Source organism: Scyliorhinus torazame, chromosome 22 (genome assembly GCF_047496885.1).
Source record: "Scyliorhinus torazame isolate Kashiwa2021f chromosome 22, sScyTor2.1, whole genome shotgun sequence".
In the NCBI taxonomy this organism is placed as follows: Eukaryota; Metazoa; Chordata; class Chondrichthyes; order Carcharhiniformes; family Scyliorhinidae; genus Scyliorhinus; species Scyliorhinus torazame.
In genome coordinates, this window is record NC_092728.1 from 6,684,868 (window position 1) to 6,703,961 (window position 19,094).

At 58.8% G+C, this 19,094-nt stretch overlaps 1 pseudogene; it reads right to left on the reverse strand.

Moving 5' to 3' along the window:
- Positions 1 to 9,554, reverse strand: part of LOC140399414 (ETS domain-containing protein Elk-3 pseudogene) — a 35,039-nt pseudogene extending 25,485 nt beyond the window's left edge.
- Positions 9,555 to 19,094: the final 9,540 nt, after the last annotated feature.

Below are 19,094 nucleotides of genomic sequence, written 5' to 3' on the forward strand. Positions count from 1 at the left end.
CCTCCTCCAGCCCCTACACCCTCCCTATCTCTGTAACCTCCTCCAGCCCTACACCCTCCCTATCTCTGTAACCTCCACCAGCCCCTACAACCCTCCCTATCTATGTAACCTCCTCCAGCCCCTACACCCCTCCCTATCGGTGTAACCTTCTCCATAACCCTACACCCCTCCCTTTCTCTGTAACCTCCTCCAGCCCCTACACCCCTCCTTATCTCTGTAACCTCCTCCAGCCCCTACACCCTCCCTATCTCTGTCACCTCCTCCAGCCCCTACACCCTCCTATCTCTGTAACCTCCTCCAGCCCCTACACCCCTCCCTATCTGTGTAACCTCCTCCAGCCAATGCACCTCTCCTTATATCTGTAACCTCCTCCAGCCCCTACAGCCTCCCTATTTCTGTGACCTCCTCCAGTCCCCACAACCCTCCCTATCTGTGTAACCTCCCCCAGCCCCCTACACCCTCCCTATCTCTGTAACCTCCTCCAGCCACCACAGCCCTCCCTATCTCCGTAACATCCTCCAGCCCCTACACCATCCCCATCTCTAACCTCCTCCAGCCCCAAAACACCCTGTCTCTGTAACCTCCTCCAGCCCCTACACCCCTATCTCTGTAATCTCCTCCAGTCCCTGCACCCTCCCTATCTCTGTAACCTCCTCCAGCCCCTACACCCTCCCCATCTCTATAACCTCCTCCAGCCCGAAAACACCCTGTCTCTGTAACCTCCTCCAGCCCCTCTACACCCTCCCTATCTCTGTAACCTCCTTCAGCCCCTACATCCCTCCCTATCTCTGTAACCTCCTCCAGTAACCTACATCCTCCCTATCTCTGTAACCTCATCCAGCCCCTGCATCCCCTCCCTATCTCTGTAACCTCCTCCAGCCCCTACACCCTCCCTATCTCTGTAACCTCCTCCAGCCCCTACACCCGTCCCTATCTCTGTAACCTCCTCCAGCCCCTTCACCCCTCCCTATCTCTGTAACCTCCTCCAGCCCCTACACCCCTCCCTATCTCTGTAACCTCCTCCAGCCCCTACACCCCTCATCTCTGTAACCTCCTCCAGACAATACACCCATCCCTATCTCTGTAACCTCGTCCAGCCCCCACACCTCTCCCTACCTCTGTAACCTCCTCCAGCCCCTACACCCCTCCTTATCTCTGTAACCTCCTCCAGCCCCTATACCCTCCCTATCTCTGTAACCTCCTCCAGCACCTACATCCTCCCTATATCTGTAACCTCCTCCAGCCCCTACACCCCTCCCTATCTCTGTAATCTCCTCCAGCCCCTACCCCCTCCCTATCTCTGTAACCTCCTCCAGCCCCTACAAACCTCCCTATCCCTGTAACCTCCTCCAGCCCCTACAACCCTCCGTATCTCTGTAACCTCCTCCAGCCCCTACACCCCATATCTCTGTAACCTCCTCCAGCCCCTACAACCCTCCCTATCTCTGTAACCTCCTTCTGCCCCTACACCCTCCCTATCTCTGTAGCCTCCTCCAGCCCCTACACCCCATATCTCTGTCACCTCCTCCAGCCCCTACACCCCTCCCTATCTCTGTAACTTCCTCCAGTCCCTACAGCCCTCACTATGTCTGTAACCGCCTCCAGCCCCTAAACCCCTCCCTATCCCTGTAACCTCCTCCAGCCCCGACACCCCTCCCTATCTCTGTAACCTCTTCCAGCCCCTACACCCCTCCATATCCCTGTAACCTCCTCCAGCCCCTACACCCTCCCCATCTCTGTAACCTCCTCCAGCCCCTACACCCCTCCCTATCTCTGTAACATCCTCCAGCACCTACACCCCTCCCTATCTCTGTATCCTCCTCCAGCCCCTACAGCCTCCCTATCTCTGTGACCTCCTCCAGTCCCCACAACCCTCCCTATCTGTGTAACCTCCTCCAGCCCCCTACACTCTCCCTTTCTCTGTAACCTCCTCCAGGACCTACAATCCTCCCTATCTCTGTAACCTCCTCCAGCCCCTACAGCCCTCCCTATCTCCGTAACATCCTCCAGCCCCTACACCCTCCCCATCTCTAACCTCCTCCAGCCCCAAAACACCCTGTCTCTGTAACCTCCTCCAGCCCCTACACCCCTCCCTATCTCTCTAACCTCCTCCAGCCCCTACACTCTCCCTTTCTCTGTAAGCTCCTCCAGTCCCTACAATCCTCCCTATCTCTGTAACCTCCTCCAGCCCCTACACTCTCCCTATCTCTGTAACCTCCTCCAACCCCTACAACCCTGCCTATCTCAGTAACCTCCTCCAGCCCCCTACACCCCTCCCTATCTCTGTTATCTCCTCCAGTCCCTACAATCCTCCCTATCGCTGTAACCTTCTCCAGCCACTACACCCCTCCCTATCTCTGTAACCTCCTCCAGCCCCTACACCCCTCCCTATCTCTGTAACCTGCTCCAGCTCCGACACCCCTATCTCTGTAACCTCCTCCAGTCCTAACACCCCTCCGTATCTCCGTACCCTCCAGCCCCTACACCCTCCCTATCTCTGTCACCTCCTACAGCCCCGACACCCTCGCTATCCCTGTAACCTCCTCCAGCCCCAACACACCCTGTCTCTGTAACCTCCTCCAGCCCCTCTACACCCTCCCTATCTCTGTAACCTCCTTCAGTCCCTACATCCCTCCCTATCTCTGTAACCTCCACCAGCACCTACGCCCCTTCCTATCTCTGTAACCTCCTCCAGCCCCTACAACCCTCCGTCTCTGTAACCTCCTCCAGCCAATGCACCCCTCCCTATCACCTCCTCCAGCCCCTACACCCTCCCTATCTCTGTAACCTCCTCCAGCCCTACACCCTCCCTATCTCTGTAACATCCACCAGCCCCTACACCCCTCCCTATCTCCGTAACCTCCTCCAGCCCCTACACCCTCCCTATCTCTGTAACCTCCTCCAGCCCCTACACCCTCCCTATCTCTGTAACCTCCTCCAGCCCTACACCCTCCCTATCTCTGTAACCTCCACCAGCCCCTACAACCCTCCCTATCTATGTAACCTCCTCCAGCCCCTACACCCCTCCCTATCGGTGTAACCTTCTCCATAACCCTACACCCCTCCCTTTCTCTGTAACCTCCTCCAGCCCCTACACCCCTCCTTATCTCTGTAACCTCCTCCAGCCCCTACACCCTCCCTATCTCTGTCACCTCCTCCAGCCCCTACACCCTCCTATCTCTGTAACCTCCTCCAGCCCCTACACCCCTCCCTATCTGTGTAACCTCCTCCAGCCAATGCACCTCTCCTTATATCTGTAACCTCCTCCAGCCCCTACAGCCTCCCTATTTCTGTGACCTCCTCCAGTCCCCACAACCCTCCCTATCTGTGTAACCTCCCCCAGCCCCCTACACCCTCCCTATCTCTGTAACCTCCTCCAGCCACCACAGCCCTCCCTATCTCCGTAACATCCTCCAGCCCCTACACCATCCCCATCTCTAACCTCCTCCAGCCCCAAAACACCCTGTCTCTGTAACCTCCTCCAGCCCCTACACCCCTATCTCTGTAATCTCCTCCAGTCCCTGCACCCTCCCTATCTCTGTAACCTCCTCCAGCCCCTACACCCTCCCCATCTCTATAACCTCCTCCAGCCCGAAAACACCCTGTCTCTGTAACCTCCTCCAGCCCCTCTACACCCTCCCTATCTCTGTAACCTCCTTCAGCCCCTACATCCCTCCCTATCTCTGTAACCTCCTCCAGTAACCTACATCCTCCCTATCTCTGTAACCTCATCCAGCCCCTGCATCCCCTCCCTATCTCTGTAACCTCCTCCAGCCCCTACACCCTCCCTATCTCTGTAACCTCCTCCAGCCCCTACACCCGTCCCTATCTCTGTAACCTCCTCCAGCCCCTTCACCCCTCCCTATCTCTGTAACCTCCTCCAGCCCCTACACCCCTCCCTATCTCTGTAACCTCCTCCAGCCCCTACACCCCTCATCTCTGTAACCTCCTCCAGACAATACACCCATCCCTATCTCTGTAACCTCGTCCAGCCCCCACACCTCTCCCTACCTCTGTAACCTCCTCCAGCCCCTACACCCCTCCTTATCTCTGTAACCTCCTCCAGCCCCTATACCCTCCCTATCTCTGTAACCTCCTCCAGCACCTACATCCTCCCTATATCTGTAACCTCCTCCAGCCCCTACACCCCTCCCTATCTCTGTAATCTCCTCCAGCCCCTACCCCCTCCCTATCTCTGTAACCTCCTCCAGCCCCTACAAACCTCCCTATCCCTGTAACCTCCTCCAGCCCCTACAACCCTCCGTATCTCTGTAACCTCCTCCAGCCCCTACACCCCATATCTCTGTAACCTCCTCCAGCCCCTACAACCCTCCCTATCTCTGTAACCTCCTTCTGCCCCTACACCCTCCCTATCTCTGTAGCCTCCTCCAGCCCCTACACCCCATATCTCTGTCACCTCCTCCAGCCCCTACACCCCTCCCTATCTCTGTAACTTCCTCCAGTCCCTACAGCCCTCACTATGTCTGTAACCGCCTCCAGCCCCTAAACCCCTCCCTATCCCTGTAACCTCCTCCAGCCCCGACACCCCTCCCTATCTCTGTAACCTCTTCCAGCCCCTACACCCCTCCATATCCCTGTAACCTCCTCCAGCCCCTACACCCCTCCCTATCTCTGTAACCTCCTCCAGCCCCTACACCCTCCCCATCTCTGTAACCTCCTCCAGCCCCTACACCCCTCCCTATCTCTGTAACATCCTCCAGCACCTACACCCCTCCCTATCTCTGTATCCTCCTCCAGCCCCTACAGCCTCCCTATCTCTGTGACCTCCTCCAGTCCCCACAACCCTCCCTATCTGTGTAACCTCCTCCAGCCCCCTACACTCTCCCTTTCTCTGTAACCTCCTCCAGGACCTACAATCCTCCCTATCTCTGTAACCTCCTCCAGCCCCTACAGCCCTCCCTATCTCCGTAACATCCTCCAGCCCCTACACCCTCCCCATCTCTAACCTCCTCCAGCCCCAAAACACCCTGTCTCTGTAACCTCCTCCAGCCCCTACACCCCTCCTTATCTCTGTAATCTCCTCACGTCCCTGCACCCTCCCTATCTCTGTAACCTCCTCCAGCCCCTACACCCTCCCCATCTCTATAACCTCCTCCAGCCCCAAAACACCCTGTCTCTGTAACCTCCTCCAGCCCCTCTACACCCTCCCTATCTCTGTACCCTCCTTCAGCCCCTACATCCCTCCCTATCTCTGTAACCTCCTCCAGTAACCTACATCCTCCCTATCTCTGTAACCTCATCCAGCCCCTACATCCCCTCCCTATCTCTGTAACCTCCTCCAGCCCCTACACCCTCCCTATCTCTGTAACCTCCTCCAGCCCCTACACCCGTCCCTATCTCTGTAACCTCCTCCAGCCCCTTCACCCCTCCCTATCTCTGTAACCTCCTCCAGCCCCTACACCCCTCATCTCTGTAACCTCCTCCAGACAATACACCCATCCCTATCTCTGTAACCTCGTCCAGCCCCCACACCCCTCCCTATCTCTGTAACCTCCTCCAGCACCTACATCCTCCCTATATCTGTACCTCCTCCAGCCCCTACACCCCTCCCTATCTCTGTAACCTCCTCCAGCCCCTACCCCCCTCCATATCTCTGTAACCTCCTCCAGCCCCTACAAACCTCCCTTTCCCTGTAACCTCCTCCAGCCCCTACAACCCTCCGTATCTCTGTAACCTCCTCCAGCCCCTACACCCCATATCTCTGTAACCTCATCCAGCCCCTACAACCCTCCCTATCTCTGTAACCTCCTCCAGCCCCTACACCCTCCCTATCTCTGTAACCTCCTCCAGCCCCTACACCCCATATCTCTGTAACCTCCTCCAGCCCCTACACCCCCTATCTCTGTAACATTGTCCAACATCGCTCTCTCTGTGCCTTGCCTTGTGAACCAGGGTCTGATTTAAGCTCCAAATAAAAAGCAACAGGATGTTGGATTGAGTTCAAGCTTTATTTAAACACAAGTTGCCATTTAGACCCAACCCAGGGATGTTAGTCCCATAATTCATTGTGTCACTGGGGAGTGCCGCACTGTCAGAGGGTCAGTGCTGAGGGAGTGCCGCACTGTCAGAGGGTCAGTACTGAGGGAGTGCCGCACTGTCAGAGGGTCAGTGCTGAGGGAGTGCCGCACTGTCAGAGGGTCAGTACTGAGGGAGTGCCGCACTGTCAGAGGGTCAGTGCTGAGGGAGTGCCGCACTGTCAGAGGGTCAGTACTGAGGGAGTGCCGCACTGTCAGAGGGTCAGTACTGAGGGAGTGCCGCACTGTCAGAGGGTCAGTACTGAGGGAGTGCCGCACTGTCAGAGTGTCAGTACTGAGGGAGTGCCGCACTGTCAGAGATTCAGTACTGAGGGAGTGCCGCACTGTCAGAGGGTCAGTACTGAGGGAGTGCCGCACTGTCAGAGGGTCAGTACTGAGGGAGTGCCGCACTGTCAGAGGGTCAGTACTGAGGTAGTGCCGCACTGTCAGAGGGTCAGTACTGAGGGAGTGCCGCACTGTCAGAGGGTCAGTACTGAGGGAGTGCCGCACTGTCAGAGGGTCAGTACTGAGGGAGTGCCGCACTGTCAGAGGGTCAGTACTGAGGGAGTGCTGCACTGTCAGAGGGTCAGTACTGAGGGAGTGCCGCACTGTCAGAGGGTCAGTACTGAGGGAGTGCCGCACTGTCAGAGGGTCAGTACTGAGGGAGCGCTGCACTGTCAGAGGGTCAGTACTGAGGGAGTGCTGCACTGTCAGAGGGTCAGTGCTGAGGGTGCGCCGCACTGTCAGAGGGTCAGTGCTGAGGGAGTGCTGCACTGTCAGAGGGTCAGTACTGAAGGTGCGCCGCACTGTCAGAGGGTCGGTACTGATGGAGTGCCGCACTGTCAGAGGGTCAGTACTGAGGGAGTGCCGCACTGTCAGAGGGTCAGTACTGAGGGAGTGCCGCACTGTCTGAGGGTCAGTACTGAGGGAGTGCCGCACTGTCAGAGGGTCAGTACTGAGGGAGTGCCGCACTGTCAGAGGGTCAGTACTGAGGGAGTGCCGCACTGTCAGAGGGTCAGTACTGAGGGAGCGCCGCACTGTCAGAGGGTCAGAACTGAGGGAGCGCCGCACTGTCAGAGGGTCAGTACTGAGGGAGTGCCGCACTGTCAGAGGGTCAGTACTGAGGGAGTGCCGCACTGTCAGAGGGTCAGTACTGAGGGAGTGCTGCACTGTCAGAGGGTCAGTACTGAGGGAGTGCCGCACTGTCAGAGGGTCAGTACTGAGGGAGCGCTGCACTTGTCAGAGGGTCAGTACTGAGGGAGCACCGCACTGTCAGAGGGTCAGTACTGAGGGAGTGCTGCACTGTCAGAGGGTCAGTACTGAGGGAGCACCGCACTATCAGAGGGTCAGTACTGAGGGAGTGCTGCACTGTCAAAGGGTCAGTACTGAGGGAGTGCTGCACTGTCAGAGAGTCAGTACTGAGGGAGTGCTGCACTGTCAGAGGGTCAGTACTGAGGGAGTGCCGCACTGTCAGAGGGTCAGTACTGAGGGAGTGCTGCACTGTCAGAGAGTCAGTACTGAGGGAGTGCTGCACTGTCAGAGGGTCAGTACTGAGGGAGTGCTGCACTGTCAGAGGGTCAGTACTGAGGGAGTGCCGCACTGTCAGAGGGTCAGTACTGAGGGAGTGCTGCACTGTCAGAGGGTCATTACTGAGGGAGTGCCGCACTGTCAGAGGGTCAGTACTGAGGGAGTGCTGCACTGTCAGAGGGTCAGGACTGAGGGAGTGCTGCACTGTCAGAGGGTCAGTACTGAGGGAGTGCTGCACTGTCAGAGGGTCAGTACTGAGGGAGTGCTGCACTGTCAGAGGGTCAGTACTGAGGGAGTGCCGCACTGTCAGAGGGTCAGTACTGAGGGAGCGCTGCACTGTCAGAGGGTCAGTACTGAGGGAGTGCCGCACTGTCAGAGGGTCAGTACTGAGGGAGTGCCGCACTGTCAGAGGGTCAGTACTGAGGGAGCGCCACACTGTCAGAGGATCAGTTCTGAGGGAGTGCCGTACTGTCAAAGGGTCAGTACTGAGGGAGCGCTGCACTGTCAGAGGGTCAGTACTGAGGGAGTGCCGCACTGTCAGAGGGTCAGTACTGAGGGAGCGCCGCACTGTCAGAGGGTCAGTACAGAGAGAGTGTCGCACTGTCAGAGGGTCAGTACTGAGGGAGTGCCGCACTGTCAGACACACACATTATATTTTTTCCAATTAAGGGGCAATTTAGCGCGGCCAATCCACCTACCCTGCAGATCTTTGGGTTGTGGGGGCGAAACCCACGCAGACATGGGGGAGAATGTGCAAACTCCACAAGTGGACCAGGGCCAGAATCGAACCCGGGTCCTCGGCAGCGTGAGGCAGCAGTGCTAACCACTGCTCCACCATGATGCCCTCACACACTCTCCCGCGCACAAACCCACTCACGTACACACACACTCACAATCCTGTCTCACTCAAACACTCACATCTCCCTCACATACTCTCACAAGCACTCTTACACACGCTCTCTCACACGCGCTCACACACGCGCTCACACACGCACTCACACACGCACTCTCTCATGCACAATCTCTTTCTCACTTACTCTCACACTCCCTCATACTCTCCCTCTCACACTCACCCTCACACACACACTCTGACACTCACACATACCCTTGCACTTTCACACTCATTCTCACACACGCACATTCTGACGCACTGTCTCTCGCGCACTCACACACACATACTCTGTCTCACACTCTCCCTCTCTCATAGTCTCTCTCATACTCTTTCTCTCTCCCTCTCACACTCTGTTTCTCTCTCTCTCCCACACACACTCTCTCCCTCTCCCTCACACTCACTGTCTCTCTCCTTCTCTCACACTCTCACTCCCCCTCTCCCTCCCTCTCTCTCTCTGTCTCTGACTCTCTCTCTCTCTGTCTCTCTCCTTTGCTCACACACTCTGTCCCCCTCTCTCCCTCCCCCTCTCTCACTCCCTCTCTCTATCTCTCTCTGTCTGTCTCACTCCCTCTCTCTCTCTGTCTCTCTCTCTCTCTCTGTCTCTCTCTCACTCCCTCTCTCTCTGTCTCTCACTCCCTCTCTCTCTCTCTCTCTGTCTGTCTCACTCCCTCTCTCTCTCTCTCTGTCTGTCTCACTCCCTCTCTCTCTCTGTCTCTGTCTCTCTCTCTCTCTCTGTCTCTGTCTCTCTCTCATTCCCTCTCTCTCTGTCTCTCTCTCCCTCTCATACACACACACTAATGTGGACTTACCTGGACAGAGCGATGCCCAGGTACATTCAGCTGCTTTTGTCCGGGCTCCGGGAGGGAGTTGTGTGAGTCAGAGTAATCTGCCTGGATGTGCAATTTCACATTGTCAGTGTGAGGCCTCATTGAGGAGGCTGGGCGAGGGGGTTTACATTGGTAAATATCACAGGAGGAGGGGGAGGAGGGGAAGGAATCAGGGGGCGATAGAGAGAGAGAGTGAAATCCTGGCCACAGGAAAGGCAGCATATGTAGCACAGGGGACAGCTCCAGGTGAGGCAATCTGTAAACATACACTCACTCCACAGGTAACACCACCAACTGGATACTCTCCCTGTCCCTCATACAGAGCTCCCCTCAAACCCTCCCCAAAGATTATACCCTCCCCATCCCACCCCCCTCTCAGCTTGGAGAGATCAGAGATACACACCCTCCCCTCTGCCCAACATTTATAAACCCCTTAGATTTCAGTCTGTGTTGGAGCATCTCTCTCTGTCTGAGTCTCCCTGTCTCTCCATCTCTCTCTCTGTCTCTATCTCTCTCTCAGTCTGAGTCCCCCTGTCTCTCTCTGTCTCTCCATCTCTCTCTCTGTCTCTATCTCTCTCTGTCTGAGTCCCCCTGTCTCCCTGTCTCTCCATCTCTCTCTCTGTCTCTATCTCTCTCTCTGTCTGAGTCCCCCTGTCTCTCTCTGTCTCTCCATCTCTCTCTCTGTCTCTATCTCTCTCTCTGTCTGAGTCCCCCTGTCTCTCTCTGTTTCTCCATCTCTCTCTCTGTCTCTATCTCTCTCTCTGTCTGAGTCCCCCTGTCTCTCTCTGTCTCTCCATCTGTCTCTCTCTCTCTCTCTGTCTGAGTCCCCCTGTCTCTCCATCTCCCTCTCTCTCTCTATATCTGTCTCTCTCACTGTCTCTCTCTCTCTCTGTCGCTCCATCTCTCTCTGTCTCTCACTCTGTCCCTCCATCACTCACTCTGTCTCTCTCCCTCTCTGTTTGTCTCTCTCCCTCTCTATCTCTCTCTCTGGCTGTTTATCCTTTGACCCTCTGTGGGGGTTTGGAGAGGACTCAAATCTCACGGGAGAGGTCAAGTGGGTGGCTGTGGGGGTGGGGGTGATTGAGGGGAGGTCTCGGTGGGAATTGGGGGCGTCCCGGGGATTGGGAGGGTCAGGGGGAGGGGATGGGTCACAGGGAGGGGGACTGGGGGGTTGTCGGGGAGAGGGATCGGGGGGGTGGTCTCGGGGGGATCTCGGGGAGGAGGATTGGGGGATCTCGGGGAGGGGATGGGGAGTGTCTCGGGGAGGGGATGGGGGTGTCTCGGGGAGGGGATGGGGGTGTCTCGGGGAGGGGATGGGGGTGTCTCAGGGAGGGGATGGGGGGGTCTCGGGGAGGGGATGGGGGTGCCTCAGGGAGGGGATGGGGGGGTCTCGGGGAGGGGATGGGGGGGTCTCGGGGAGGGGATGGGGGGGTCTCGGGGAGGGGATGGGGGGGTCTCGGGGAGGGGAGTTGGGGGGGTCTCGGGGAGGGGATGGGGTGTTGGGGGGTCTCAGGGATGGAATGGGGTGTCTCGGGAAAGGTGTTGGGGGGGTCTCAGGGAAGGGGATGGGCAGTTGGGGACGGTCTCGGGGGGAGGGGGAGTCACGGGCAGGGGATGGGGGGGTCTCGGGGAGGGGGATGGGCAGTTGGGGACGGTCTCGGGGAGGGAATGGGGGTGTCTCAGGGAGGGGGATGGGGAGTTGGGGGGGTCTCGGGGAGGGGGATGGGGAGGGTCTCGGGGGAGTCACAGGGAGGGGATAGGTGGGGTCTCGGGGAGAGGATGGGGGTGTCTCAGGGAGGGGGTTGGGGAGGGTCTCGGGGGGGAGGGGGAGTCATGGGGAGGGGATGGGTTGGTCTCGGGGAGGGGGTATCGGGGAGGGGTGTCTCGGGGAGGGGATGGGGAGTTGGGGGGGGTCTCGGGGAGGGGATGGCGCGTTGGGGGGGTCTCAGGGAGGGGATGGGGTGTCTCGGGGAGGGGATGGGGTGTCTCGGGGAGGGGGATGGGGTGTCTCGGGGAGGGGGATGGGGAGGGTCTCGGGGGAGTCACAGGGAGGGGATAGGTGGGGTCTCGGGGAGAGGATGGGGGTGTCTCAGGGAGGGGGTTGGGGAGGGTCTCGGGGGGGAGGGGGAGTCATGGGGAGGGGATGGGTTGGTCTCGGGGAGGGGGTATCGGGGAGGGGTGTCTCGGGGAGGGGATGGGGAGTTGGGGGGGGTCTCGGGGAGGGGATGGCGCGTTGGGGGGGTCTCAGGGAGGGGATGGGGTGTCTCGGGGAGGGGATGGGGTGTCTCGGGGAGGGGGATGGGGTGTCTCGGGGAGGGGAATGGGTAGTTGGGGATGGTCTCGGGGGAGGGGTCGTCACGGGGAGGGGATGGGGGGTCTCGGGGAGGGGATGGGGGTGTCTCGGGGAGGGGATGGGGGTGTCTCGGGGAGGGGATGGGAAGTTGGGGGGGTCTCGGGGAGGGGGTTGCGGGAAGGGATGTCTCGGGGAGGGTTATCTCGGGGAGGGTATGGGGAGTTGGGGGGGGGTCTCGTGGAGGGAATGGGGGGTTCTCGGGGAGGGGGAGTAGGGGAGGGTCTCGGGGGGAGGGGAGTCACAGGGAGGGGATGGGTGGGGTCTCATGGAGGGAATGGGGTGGTCTCGGGGATGGGGAGTTGGGGGGGTCTCGGGGATGGGGAGTTGGGGGGGTCTCGGGGAGGGGGAGTTGGGGAGGGTCTCGGGGAGGGGGGGGAGTCATGGGGAGGGGATGGGTGGGGTCTCGGGGAGGGGATGGGTGGGGTCTCGGGGAGGGGGTTGGGGAGGATCTCGGGGGAGTCACGGGGAGGGGGTGGGGGTTCTCAGGGAGGGGGTATCGGGGAGTGGTGTCTCGGGGAGGGTTGTCTCGGGGAGGGGATGGGGAGTTGGGGGGGGGTCTTGGGGAGGGGGATGGGGAGTTAGGGGGGGGTCTCGGGGAGGGGGATGGGGAGTTGGGGAGGTTCTCGGGGGAGTCACTGGGAGGGGATGGGGGGTCTCAGGGGGTGTCTCGGGGAGGGTTGTCTCGTGGAGGGGATGGGGGGTTGGGGGGGTCTCGGGGAGGGAGATGGGGAGGAGTCTCGGGGAGGGGGATGGGGAGTTGGGGAGGGTCTCGGGGGGAGGGAGGGTCACGGGGAGTGGATGGGTGGGTCTCGGGGAGGGGGAGTCACGGGGAGGGGATGGGGGGGTCTCGGGGAGGGAATGGGGAGTTGGGGGGGTCTCGGGGAGGGGGAGTTAGGGGGGTCTCGGGGAGGGGTATGTGGAGTTGGGGAGGGTCTCGGGGGGAGGTGGAGGCACCGGGAGGGGATGGGGGTCTCAGGGAGAGGGTATCGGGGAGTGGTGTCTCGGGGAGGGTTGTCTCGTGGAGGGGATGGGGGGTTGGGGGGGGGTCTCGGGGAGGGGGATGGGGAGGGGTCTCGGGGAGGAGGATGGGGAGTTGGGGAGGGTCTCGGGGGGAGGGAGGGTCACGGGGAGTGGATGGGTGGGTCTCGGGGAGGGGGAGGGGATGGGGGGGTCTCGGGGAGGGAATGGGGAGTTGGGGGGGTCTCGGGGAGGGGGAGTTAGGGGAGTCTCGGGGAAGGGTATGTGGAGTTGGGGAGGGTCTCGGGGGGAGGGGGAGGCACCGGGAGGGGATGGGGGTCTCAGGGAGGGGGTATCGGGGAGTGGTGTCTCGGGGAGGGTTATCTCGTGGAGGGGATGGGGGGTTGGGGGGGGTCTCGTGGAGGGGGATGGGGAGGGGTCTCGGGGAGGAGGATGGGGAGTTGGGGAGGGTCTCGGGGGAGTCACAGGGAGGGGATGGGTGTGTCTCGGGGAGGGGGAGTCACGGGGAGGGGATGGGGGGGGTCTCGGGGAGGGTTTTGGGGGGGTGGAGATGTGTCTAGGTATGGGTGTGGGGGGGGGGGTTGGATTGGGGTTTGTCACGGGTTGCGGGTGTGGGAATTGGGGCAGGGCCGGCTGGATCAGTCAGGGCGCCAGGCACGAAGACTCGTGTAGTTGAATATCCGTTTGGCCGAACACCCCGAGGGGGCAGGACAGGAGGAAAGTGGGCGACTGCCGTTGGGGACGCAAATACGAGCAGATGGTGCTGCTGGCTGGCTGATGAGGGTCCCTCCTTCGACCTATCCCCACACCTGGGCAGAGGGGGCTGGCTGCCTCTCCGAGTAACGGTGAGCGGGGATTGCTAGGGGCAGAGAGCAGGAGTCTTACTGCTGGCTGTTTCAAAGCTTTCCTCCCTCTTGAATGTCACACCACACGATTCCCTCGAGTAACCACGGCAACACAGTCAATCCTTTCACATTCCTGGCTGGCAAATCCAACCATTCGAGATGAAAAGGTTTCTTGAATAAACATCACCCTCTCATTGTTCAAAACGACACAACCACAAACCTATTTCTGCTCATTCCAGCAGAACATTACTGTCCCCATCAAACACTCCCAGGACAGGTACAGCACGGGGTTAGATACAGAGTAAAGCTCCCTCTACACTGTCCCCATCAAACACTCCCAGGACAGGTACAGCACGGGGTTAGATACAGAGTAAAGCTCCCTCTACACTGTCCCCATCAAACACTCCCAGGACAGGTACAGCACGGGGTTAGATACAGAGTAAAGCTCCCTCTACACTGTCCCCATCAAACACTCCCAGGACAGGGACAGCACGGGGTTAGATACAGAGTAAAGCTCCCTCTACACTGTCCCCATCAAACACTCCCAGGACAGGTACAGCACGGGGTTAGATACAGAGTAAAGCTCCCTCTACACTGTCCCCATCAAACACTCCCAGGACAGGTACAGCACGGGGTTAGATACAGAGTAAAGCTCCCTCTACACTGTCCCCATCAAACACTCCCAGGACAGGTACAGCACAGGGTTAGATACAGAGTAAAGCTCCCTCTACACTGTCCCCATCAAACACTCACACGGCAGGTACAGCACGGGGTTAGATACAGAGTAAAGCTCCCTCTACACTGTCCACATCAAACACTCCCAGGACAGGAATGTATTCCACATTCTCCCCACGGGAGTGAGTCCCACATTCTCCCCACTCCCTGTGGGAGCGAGTCCCACATTCTCCCCACTCCCCGTGGGAGTGAGTCCCACGTTCTCCCCACTCCCTGTGGGAGCGAGTCCCACATTCTCCCCACTCCCTGTGGGAGCGAGTCCCACATTCTCCCCACTCCCTGTGGGAGCGAGTCCCACATTCTCCCCACTCCCTGGGGGAGTGAGTCCCACATTCTCCCCACTCCCTGGGGGAGTGAGTCCCACATTCTCCCCACTCCCTGTGGGAGTGACTCCCACATTCTCCCAACTCCCTGTGAGAGTGAGTCCCACATTCTCCCCACTCCCTGTGGGAGCGAATCCCACATTCTCCCCACTCCCTGTGAGAGTGAGTCCCACATTCTCCCCACTCCCTGTGGGAGCGAGTCCCACATTCTCCCCACTCCCTGTGGGAGTGAGTCCCACATTCTCCCCACTCCCTGTGGGAGCGAGTCCCACATTCTCCCCACTCCCTGTGGGAGCGAATCCCACATTCTCCCCACTCCCTGTGGGAGCGAGTCCCACATTCTCCCCACTCCCTGTGGGAGCGAGTCCCACATTCCCCCCACTCCCTGTGGGAGCGAGTCCCACATTCCCCCCACTGCCTGTGGGAGCGAGTCCCACATTCTCCCCACTCCCTGTGGGAGCGAGTCCCACATTCTCCCCACTCCCTGTGGGAACGAGTCCCACATTCTCCCCACTCCCTGTGGGAGCGAGTCCCACATTCTCCCCACTCCCTGTGGGAGCGAATCCCACATTCTCCCCACTCCCTGTGGGAGCGAGTCCCACATTCCCCCCACTGCCTGTGGGAGCGAGTCCCACATTCTCCCCACTCCCTGTGGGAGTGAGTCCCACATTCTCCCCACTCCCTGTGGGAGCGAGTCCCACATTCTCCCCACTCTCTGGGTAAAGATGTTTCTCCTGAATTCCCCCCGATTGGGTTGATTAGTCTCGGTCTTGTATTGACGGCCCCCCGGGTTCTGGTCTCTCCCCCTCCCCCGACACAAGTGGAAATATCTTCTCTACATCGACCCCGTCGAAACCCCTTCATCATTTTAAACACCTCGATCAGGTCACCCCCTCAGCTTCGTTTCTCGTGAGCAGATCCCCCCCCTCCACTCGCCTGTTCGATCTCTCCTCAGAGTTGTTTCTTCACAGTTCTGATTCTGGTCTGATTTGTGCGAGTCAGTGTGAGATACACTCTGTTCCTCACACGCTTCCCAAAGCCTGTGAGGGCGCAGCACATGTTCCTTAGCACCTTGCAATGTGAGACTGACTTCTTAAAGGCAATTTTATTCTCCAACGCCAGGCGATGTGAGGCAATCTCCTGAAACGGAACAGCTTTGAACCTGCTCACGGACACTCAGTGTGCGTTCCACCAGGGTCACTCAGCTCCTGACCTCATTGCAGCCTTGGTTCAAACATGGACAAAGGAGCTGAATGCCAGAGGTGAGGTGAGAGTGACTGCCCTCGACATCAAGGCAGCGTTTGACCGAGTGCGGCATCAAGGAGCCCGCGCTAAACTGGAGCCAATGGGCACAGAAAGAAGTCTTACAACACCAGGTTAAAGTCCAACAGGTTTGTATGGAATCACTAGCTTTCGGAGAGCAGCTCCTTCCTCAGGTGAAGGGAGTCAATGGGAGTCAGGGGGAAAACTCCCCGCTGGTTGGGGTCATACCCGGCACAAAGGAAGATGGTTGTGGTGGTTGGAGGTCAATCATCTCAGCTCCAGGACATCACTGCAGGAGTTCCTCAGGGTCGTGTCCTCGGCCCCAACCATCTTCAGCTGCTTCATCAATGACCTCCCTTCCATCACAAGGTCAGAAGTGGGGATGTTTGCGGGCGACTGCACAATGTTCAGCACCATTCGCCACTCCTCAGATACTGAATCAGTCCCTGTCCAAATGCAGCAAGACCCGGACAATATCCAGGCCTGGGCTGACAAGGGGCAAGTTACATTCACCCCACACAAGCCCCAGGCGATGACCATCTCCTACAAGAGAGGATCTAACCATCGCCCCCTTGACGTTCAATGGCATTACCATCGCTGAATCCCCCACTATCAACATCCTGGGGGTTACCATTGATCAGAAACTGAACTGGACCCAGACACATTAATACTGTGGCTCCCAGGGCAGGTCAGAGGCTGGAATCCTGTGAAACCTGGGATGTTAAGACTTCACAATCCGTTCGTCGCCATCAGGACCACCTAAATGGCTCAATGAGGCACCACTTCCTCAGCCCATACCCAGTGAGAGTCAGTGTGTGTGGGACCCGTACCCCAGTGAGTCAGTGTGTGTGGGACCCGTACCCCAGTGAGTCAGTGTGTGTGGGACCCGTACCCCAGTGAGAGTCAGTGTGTGTGGGACCCGTACCCCAGTGAGAGTGTGTGTGTGGGACCCGTACCCCAGTGAGAGTCAGTGTGCGTGGGACCCCTACCCCAGAGAGAGTCAGTGTGTGTGGAACCCATACCCCAGTGAGAGTCAGTGTTTGTGGGACCCGTACCCCAGTGAGAGTCAGTGTGTGTGGAACCCGTACCCCAGTGAGTGTCAGTCTGTGTGGAACCCGTACCCCAGTGAGAGTCAGTGTGTGTGGAACCCGTACCCCAATGAGAGTCAGTGTTTGTGGAACTGTACCCCAGTGACAGTCAGTGTGTGTGGGACCAGTACCCCAATGACAGTCAGTGTGTGTGGGACCCGTACCCCAGTGAGAGTCAGTGTGTGTGGGACCCGTACCCCAGTGAGAGTCAGTGTGTGTGGAACCCGTACCCCAGTGAGAGTCAGTGTGTGTGGAACTCGTACCCCAGAGAGAGTGTGTGTGTCTGACCCGTACCCCAGTGAGAGTCAAGATGTGTGGGACCCGTACCTCAGTGAGAGTCAGTATGTGTGGGACCCGTACCCCAGTGAGAGTCAGTGTGTGTGGGACCCGTACCCCAGTGAGAGTCAGTGTGTGTGGGACCCGTACCCCAGTGAGAGTCAGTGTGTGTGGAACCCGTACCCCAGTGAGAGTCAGTGTGTGTGGAACCCGTACCCCAGAGAGAGGGTGTGTGTCTGACCCGTACCCCAGTGAGAGTCAAGATGTGTGGGACACGTACCTCAGTGAGAGTCAGTGTGTGTGGGACCCGTACCCCAGTGAGAGTCAGTGTGTGTCGGACCCGTACTCCAGTGAGAGTCAGTGTGTGTGGGACCCGTACCCCAGTGAGAGTCAGTGTGTGTGGGACCCATACCCCAGTGTGAGTCAGTGTGTGTGGGACCCGTACCCCAGTGAGAGTCAGTGTGTGTGGGACCCACACCCCAGCGAGAGTCAGTGTGTGTGAAACCCGTACCCCAGTGAGAGTCAGTGTGTGGGACCCGTACCCCAGTGAGAGTCAGTGTGTGTGGGACCCGTACCCCAGTGAGAGTCGGTGTGTGTGGGACCCGTACCCCAGTGAGAGTCAGTGTGTGTGGGACCCGTACCCCAGTGAGAGTCAGGGTGTGTGGGACACGTACCCCAGTGAGAGTCAGTGTGTGTGGGACCCGTACCCCAGTGAGAGTCAGTGTGTGTGGCACCCGTACCCCAGTGAGAGTCAGTGTGTGTGGGACCCGTACCCCAGTGAGAGTCAGGGTGTGTGGGACACGTACCCCAGTGAGAGTCAGTGTGTGTGGAACCCGTACCCCAGTGAGAGTCAGTGTGTGTGGAACCCGTACCCCAGAGAGAGGGTGTGTGTCTGACCCGTACCCCAGTGAGAGTCAAGATGTGTGGGACACGTACCTCAGTGAGAGTCAGTATGTGTGGGACCTGTTCCCCAGTGAGAGTCAGTGTGTGTGGGACCCGTGCCCCAGTGAGAGTCAGTGTGTGTGGGACCCGTACCCCAGTGAGAGTCAGTGTGTGTGGGACCCGTACCCCAGTGATAGTCAGTGTGTGTGGGACCCGTACCCCAGTGAGAGTCAGTGTGTGTGGAGCCCGTACCCCAGTGAGAGTTGGTGTGTGTGGTACCCGTACCCCAGTTAGAGTCAGTGTGTGTGGGACCCGTACCCCAGTGACAGTCAGTGTGTGTGGGACCCGTACCCCAGTTAGAGTCAGTGTGTGTGGGACCCGTACCCCAGTGAGAGTCAGTGTGTGTGGAGCCCGTACCCCAGTGAGAGTGAGCGTGTGTGGGACCAGTATCCTAGTGAGAGTCAGTGTGTGTCCGTACCCCAGTGAGTCAGTGTGTGTGGAACCCGTACCCCAGTGAGAGTCAGTGTGTGTGGAACGCGTACCCCAATGAGAGTCAGTGTGTGTGGAACTGTACCCCAGTGACAGTCAGTGTGTGTGGGACCCGTACCCCAATGAGAGTCAGTGTGTGTGGGACCCGTACCCCAGTGAGAGTCAGTGTGTGTGGGACCCGTACCCCAGTGAGAGTCAGTGTGTGTGTAGAACCCGTACCCCAATGAGAGTCAGTGTGTGTGGAACCCGTACCCCAGAGAGAGTGTGTGTGTCTGACCCGTACCCCAGTGAGAGTCAAGATGTGTGGGACCCGTACCTCAGTGAGAGTCAGTATGTGTGGGACCCGTACCCCAGTGAGAGTCAGTGTGTGTGGGACCCGTGCCCCAGTGAGAGTCTGTGTGTGTGGGACCCGTACCCCAGTGAGAGTCAGTGTGAGTGGAACCCGTACCCCAGTGAGAGTCAATGTGTGTGGAACCCGTACCCCAATGATAGTCAGTGTGTGTGGGACCCATACCCCAATGATAGTCAGTATGTGTGGGACCCGTACCCCAGTGAGAGTCAGTGTGTGTGGAACCCGTACC